General features: G+C 52.9%; 1 pseudogene; it reads left to right on the forward strand.

Moving 5' to 3' along the window:
- Positions 1-7339, forward strand: part of LOC131481516 (grpE protein homolog 2, mitochondrial-like) — a 65682-nt pseudogene extending 58343 nt beyond the window's left edge.
- The last annotated feature ends 252 nt before the right edge of the window (positions 7340-7591 follow it).

Below are 7591 nucleotides of genomic sequence, written 5' to 3' on the forward strand. Positions count from 1 at the left end.
AATTCCTACCCTCCGCAGCCTCTTGTAGTCACTGTTCTACCTGCAACTTCTTATTTATTAATTTATTAGTTTATTAATTTGTTATAAGTTTCTTTTAGTCTTAATGAATCATTTTTAGTCTTGATAAATCATTTTTTTAAATGTAACTTTGTAATTGATATTTAATACTTTTTTATTTGAGGGATATCATAAATTGATACACGTATATAATATGCAATGATCAAATCAGAATAATCAATATTCCCTTTTAAATAGTATATATATACCTTATGCACATATACACCTTAAATAGTATATATATATACACACACACACCTTATGCATATATATATACTCGTATATATTAATAATATGCATTCTACGTGATGGGGACCTCCAAACTTCTCAAGTTAGTTTGAAATTAGTAATTGGCTCTTGTGGCTATGGTGACCCGACTGTGCTACAGAACATTGGAACGCTGCCCTTTTTGAGCCTCTCACGAAGCAATGACGCAGGCAAACAGGAGCTGGTGTCTCCAGGGCAGCCTGCATCCCTGCCTCTGCTACAGCCCTGCCTGCACTGCGCGAATTCTCCGGAACCAGTGCCGGGCAGAAATAACCAGCAAAAGAGGCGAGCCGAGGGCTGCGGGAGAGGACGTCTAGCTCGGATCCCGAACCCAGTCCGCCATGTGCCCATGGCTCATGGCGGGCTGGGCCCGGACATGCCTGGGTGCGGCCTGCTTCCTTCTGGGGTGAGTACGCCGAGGGGGGAGGCCTCCGTGACTGGGCATGTCTGGGACCCACCCACCACCCTCATTGGGTGGTGGGTGAACGGGATTGGGGAGGGGCGCAACCTTGGGCCTGCAGGATTTAACCTCCGGCTGCCAGAGGCGAGCCGAGGGCTGCGGGAGAGGACGTCTAGCTCGGATCCCGAACCCAGTCCGCCATGTGCCCATGGCTCATGGCGGGCTGGGCCCGGACATGCCTGGGTGCGGCCTGCTTCCTTCTGGGGTGAGTACGCCGAGGGGGGAGGCCTCCGTGACTGGGCATGTCTGGGACCCACCCACCACCCTCATTGGGTGGTGGGTGAACGGGATTGGGGAGGGGCGCAACCTCGGGCCTGCAGGATTTAACCTCCGGCTGCCAGAAGCGAGCCGAGGGCTGCGGGAGAGGACGTCTAGCTCGGATCCCGAACCCAGTCCGCCATGTGCCCATGGCTCATGGCGGGCTGGGCCAGGGCGGCCAGTGTGCCATTTGGCGCCAGGCTGTGCCTGCTGGCAGCCCGGCCAAGGAGCTCTGGGGTATTGGACATCTGAATCGCTGCTGAGATAGCTCTAGAGTGACCCCACTGTTTCTGGGATCTGAGTCAATCCTAAAGATTCCCAATGCCAGTAACTCTTCCTTTGAAGAACTTCCAATCCCTTAATAATGCTGAGCTTTGAACACCTATCAAGTAAAAGATAAGCTCCGGCTTGTGTAGCAGGCTGGCACCTAATGGTCCTCGGAGCAACCACCTGCAGGTGCGTGATTTACGGCTAGGAACGGTCCCAATCTGGGATGCCACAGCTGGGATGAGGTTCCCACCAAGGGGTGTATGTGCTGGAATGGGGGCTGCGTTCTATCTAGGAAACAGTTGCAGTCACCCGAGGCACTAGTGTGGGCTGGGATTGGATGCACCAGGCCGGTTCAGATCCCAGCACCATCTGGTGTTATGGAGAAACAGGGTAGATGTGGGACTGACTAGGCTGGGTCTCAATCCCCTTCCGAGCCATGTGTGAGCTGTATGTGGGTATGGACGAGCCATGGCTGGGCTGAAACATCCAACAACAAGAGTCAGAATGGGGTGAAAGCCAGCCAGGAAAAGCCACTGTTCCTGCTAGGACAGGAGGTGAACTGAGTAGGGTTGGCTCAAGAACCCCCTGGCAAGCGCAAAATCTGGCATTGGGAGGGGTTCTGATGGAGGAGCCTGGGCAACTCCTCTGGCAGGACACAGTCCCTGCAGGTAAGCGCGAGAAGCATGATTGGAAACAGCCCAGAATAGGCCATGGAAAGTTTCCCACTGGCATGCATTCGGCATGGGTCAGGAGCAGACCAGGCTGAATCAGTTCATGTCATCCTCTGGCAAATCCGATCACCAGAACAGAGTGTGGAATGGGCCGGGTTTGGTCGAGACAAAACCAGTACACATTATGGAACGCCAGGGCGTGGTTGCCTGTACTGGATATGAATGCAGCACCCATCCAGCACACGTAAGATCCAGGAAGGGAGGGGCAGAGCTGGCGGGGGGGTTAAGGGGCTGGTCCCCTCGCTGGACAACCACTCCCACTGGAGAGTGTTGGCTGGGATAGAGACAGACACGACTAAGCAAGGCTACAACACCTGTGCGCTGCATGTGGACAAGATCAGGGCCACAGCATCAGCTGGCAGAAGCTGGCACTGGGGACTAATTCTGTCGAGTCAAATCACAGGACCACCTAAAGAGTGCATAAACCGGGACAGAGAGACCTGGGAGGGAAAAAGTGGGTTCCCCCTTCTTGGGTCACTATTCCCGTGGGAGGGCATGAAAACTAGGACGGGGGCTGGGATGGCTAGATAGAGAGGTACTCAACAATATCTGTGAGGGCTGGATAGATAAAACCAAGCTTTAATACCCATTGACAAGTACCAGAGCCAAATGGGATGGGGGACAGATTGGTCTTCTGCTACACATATTGGCAAACCAGGGTAGGGGGCGGTCTGGTGGGGGTTATTGTGGGTCGCCCCAACTAGGCTACAGCTCCCACTGGTTGATGTAAGGGCCGAACCAGACTGGACTGCAACACCCATTGGTTCCAGTGCAACTCGGGACTGAAAACAGAACCAACACAGCAATTGCAACCACCAGCTGATCAGGGTGATGGACTGTGCCGGGCCCTGTGCTTGCTAGAACATACAAGAATCTGGTCTGGGAATACCTCAAAGTATCTTTGGAGATCTCCCCACTTGAACTACTGGACTCAGAATTCTAACCAAGCAAAGACAGAAGACAGAATAGGACAATCATTCATCTCAGCTACATGTTGGCAGCGAAATATGGGACAAATGGAGACTTCATGATGGACCATATCAATCAGTGGACCACCTCATCGAGCGAAACTGGCAGTGACTCATAACTGGAGAACTATTAACTCCACTTGAGCACATATCTCAGAGCATGCCCCACATCCGGGACTTGGGGTGGGCGGGAAACCGGGTGGGGCCTCTCCCTCAATATCCCCTTTTACCTCAGATACATGATGGAAACAATATGGACATAATAGCATTGCCCACCTCCCTATCCCCCTGAACTTTTTTTTTTTCTTCTCTTTCTTGATTTTCCTTCAACTATAGTTAACTATGTAAAGATTGTCAACAACAATACAATAAAATGGATTATAAAAAAAAAAAAAAAAAAAAAAAAAAGAAATAACCAGCATGGCTTCCGGCTCCCTCCATGGGACAATCTTTAGCTATTTACAGGGCCCAGTGCTGCAGTGAGCAAGCTAAGCCGCTAGCCGTCCATAAGCAGCTCCAGTTCAAGTCCTGGCTTTCTGCGAATGCATCTGAGAGGCAGCCTAGCTGGGTATGCAGGAGACCCAAATCCCCTAACCCGAACGAGAACCTGGACCAAACCATTCCTTGAGCTATCACTGTCTACCTCCCACAGTGCACATTAGCAGGAAGCTGCGATTAGGAATGTAGCCAGGACTCAAATCAGGCTCTCTGATGTGGGGTTATCCCCAGTGAGATCTTAGTAGCTACCCCAAATGTTTGCCCAGGGAGCTTTACTCTCTAGTACCTTTCATTTCTTCTTCTTCTTCTTCTTCTTTTTAAGATTTATTTATTTTTATTACAAAGTCAGATATACAGAGAGGAGGAGAGACAGAGAGGAAGATCTTCCGTCTGATGATTCACTCCCCAAGTGAGCCGCAACGGGCCAATGCTGTGCTGATCCGATGCCGGGAACCAGGAACTTCCAGGTCTCCCACGCGGGTGCAGGGTCCCAAAGCTTTAGGCCGTCCTGGACTGCTTTCCCAGGCCACAAGCAGGGAGCTGGATGGGAAGTGGAGCTGCCGGGATTAGAACCAGTGCCTAAATGGGATCCCGGGGCATTCAAGGCGAGGACTTTAGCCACTAGGCCCTGTTTCTTCTTCTTTTAAAAAGATTGATTTACGTGTGTATGTATTTTACTTGAAAGGCAGAGTTATTGGGAGGGCAGGGGTTGTTCGACAGATCTTCCATCTGCTAAATCACTCCCCAAATGGCTGCAACGGCCGGGAGCTGGAACTTCTTCCAGGTGTCCTATGCGGGTGCAGAGGCCCAGGGCCTGGGGACATTAGCCGCTGCCTTCCCAGACCATAAGCAGGGAGCTGGATCGGAAATGCAGCAGCCAGGAAATTAAGTGGTTAAGTTGTTGCACCGTCACACCAGACCCTCTTCTTTCTTTCCTTCTGTTTCCTTGCTTTTATTACTGAGCCTACTTTTTCTGTGAGGTCATCTAATGAGTTATAACAACTTATGAAGCACAAATTTAGATAGAGTTACATGTATTTAGCCTCCTAGTTGAGATAGGCATGCCTCTCATTAGAGTACCTGGTTTTGATACCTAGCTCTTGTTCCTGACTCCAGCTTCCTGAGAATGTAGACCCGGAAAGGCAGTGGTGATAGCATAAGTGGTTGAGTTTCTGTCACCATTAGGATACATCTGCATGGCGTGTTCAGTTCTTGGCTTTGTCTCTGACCACTGTGGGTCTCTCTCTCTGCCCTCTCCCAGACAATTTGCACTAGCAAAAAGAAGGGGCTGCCCAGGAAAGTGTTATACTGCTGGAGAAAAACAGCAAATAGCTGGCAGGCATCCTGGGCCTGGTTAATGCCAAATTTGTATATGCAAATTCCTTTCTTTCTTTCTTTCTTTCTTTCTTTCTTTCTTTCTTTCTTTCTTTCTTTCTTTCTTTTTCTAAGATATGTAAGGAAGGTAGGGAATGCTGGGCCTAAACACCCTAGGGCCGGGGCCTGCAGAATGCCTGGCCAAGTGGGTCAGGGGATGAGATTGGAGTGGGTCTTGAGGGCAGGTTGCTAGGCAAGGGGTTACTTCTGGGGTCTTCCATGGTCCAGGTCACTGTACTTGGTGGTAGGCAAGGGAGCGGAGACAGAGTGATTTCAGGGGGAAAACCAGAAGGCATGTCTGGGTCAGGCCAAGGCACTCACCCACATGGGAGACTCACTGCCCATTGCCGTTCACCAAAGCTGCGGTGGGCATGTCACGCTGGGCTGAAGCTCACATCAGAATGTGCAAAAACCAGATCTGGGGGCAGATTCTATAAGGGAATTGTAGGCTTGCCTCTGTGGACCTGCAGCACCCTCCTGTTTTTGCAGATGGCTTGAGGCAAGCTGGGCCACATATCTCACCTGCCAAGAACCTACCTGACATATGCGGGAGCTGGGGCTGGAAGGAGACTGGGTGAGACCAGGCTGCAGCACCTTCTTGCACATGCAAAGGCCAGGACTGAAGGCAGACCACGCCAGGCAGGGCTGTTGCACCTGCCAGCATTTGTGGAATCTAGGGCTGGGACCAGGCCTGGTAGGAGAACTTGGGGAACTTCACTGCTAGGCTACAGCTCCCATTGAGGTACAAAGAGCCAGGGCTGCGGGAAGGCAAGGCTGCAGCAGGTGTGTGCTGGGCCAGGTCATAGCACCTGCTGGCACATACAAAAGCCAGGACAGAGTGTATGCCATGTCCAGCTGGGCTAGGCTGCAACACCTGCCAGTGAGAGCAGGTGGGTCCACCAGCACATGCAAGACCCAAGGCTGGAAACAGACCTGGTAGGGGAACTCTGGGGATCCCCCTGCCGTGCTGCACCTCCCAATGATGTCTGAGAGCCAGGACTGTGGGCACACCAGGCTGGGCAAGGCCGTAGCACCCATTGACATGCATGCCAGCAGGGTCTGTGGATGGGCCAGACTGGGTTAGGCTGCAGTACCTGCTGGCACTCCAAGGGCCAGAATGGGTGTTGGACAAGCTGGACTAGGCCACGGCACCTGCTGAGTCACACGAGAGCCGGGTTTGGGGATAGGCCAGGCTCAGCTAGGCTATAGCACCCATTAGCACGCATGTGGGCTGGGTCCAAGGATGGGCCAGGCTCAGCTAGGCTGTAGCACCCATTAGCACACATGTGGGCTAGGTCCTAGGATGGGCCAGGTGGGGCTGGGTTGTAGCACCCATTAGGACGCATGTGGGCTGGGTCCGAGGATGGGCCAGGCGGGGCTGGGTTGTAGCACCCATTAGGACGCATGTGGGCTGGGTCCGAGGATGGGCCGGGCGGGGCTGGGTTGTAGCACCCATTAGGACGCATGTGGGCTGGGTCCGAGGATGGGCCGGGCGGGGCTGGGTTGTAGCACCCATTAGGACGCATGTGGGCTGGGTCCGAGGATGGGCCGGGCGGGGCTGGGTTGTAGCACCCATTAGGACGCATGTGGGCTGGGTCCGAGGATGGGCCGGGCGGGGCTGGGTTGTAGCACCCATTAGGACGCATGTGGGCTGGGTCCGAGGATGGGCCAGGCGGGGCTGGGTTGTAGCACCCATTAGGACGCATGTGGGCTGGGTCCGAGGATGGGCCAGGCGGGGCTGGGTTGTAGCACCTATCATAAGCGTGAGAATGGTGAAGCGCATGCGCACCATCTGGTCTACCTGGATCGTGAACATGGCCGAGCAGTTGCTGTGGGCGGCCCAGGAGTGCGTGCAGTGCTGCATGGGGGACCATGGGATGGTTGGACTCCTTCAACACTGCCACCCAGGGACCTGCTAGTGAGGACTGCAACGCTGCGGACACTCCCGATGCGCTTGGGCCTTGTCTCACTGAACAAACCGCCAGGCTAAAAGCTGTGAAACTGGAGGAGGCAGGCCAGGATTGAACAGCAAGGTATCAGAGAGCGGTGACTGATTGAGAAACTGTAAGGAGGCAGACCCAGAGATGTGCGGAAGACACTGAGATATTTGGAATCCGGAGTTTTTGTGAAGACTTGGTAGAGGTGGCAGACACTTTGGGCAAGAGGACTGAGTGAACTTGGCAGACACAGAATCTGGCACCGGACCCTCACTCTGGAGCAGGTCTGCCGGCATTGCCACTCGTAGGAGCAAAGCTGAAAAGTGTGTTTGCCAAGCATGGCCTGGAGAAGATGGCACCCATGGGCATGAACCCGTCTGTCATGTGCCAGCTGGGGTGCAGCCTGGCACTGTGGCATTAGGAAGGCAAGACAGCTACAGACTCCATGGCCACACCATTAGACTCGCCCAGGCGGAAGTGGCTGTAGAGCCTCCGAGCAGTCGGTTCATGGGTCATTGAGGAACTGAGTGTTACCCCAGAGCGCAGCCACCTGCTCCCTTATTTATTAAACCAGGTTTAGTATTGTACATGGGGTGCGTCATGTGATCTGTTCTGGGATTTAGTCATCATGGCTTTTTTTCTCAGATAGTTCCTTGATCGGCTGTGTCCTGTCTCATCAGATGACATCAAGCGTGTGAACAATGCGACAAGTATTCCTATGGCCTTTGTCCAAATATGTTTACAAAAATGATACTCTGATGACTTTCAATC

The sequence above is a fragment of the Ochotona princeps genome, chromosome 12 (assembly GCF_030435755.1).
Source record: "Ochotona princeps isolate mOchPri1 chromosome 12, mOchPri1.hap1, whole genome shotgun sequence".
NCBI lineage: Eukaryota > Metazoa > Chordata > Mammalia > Lagomorpha > Ochotonidae > Ochotona > Ochotona princeps.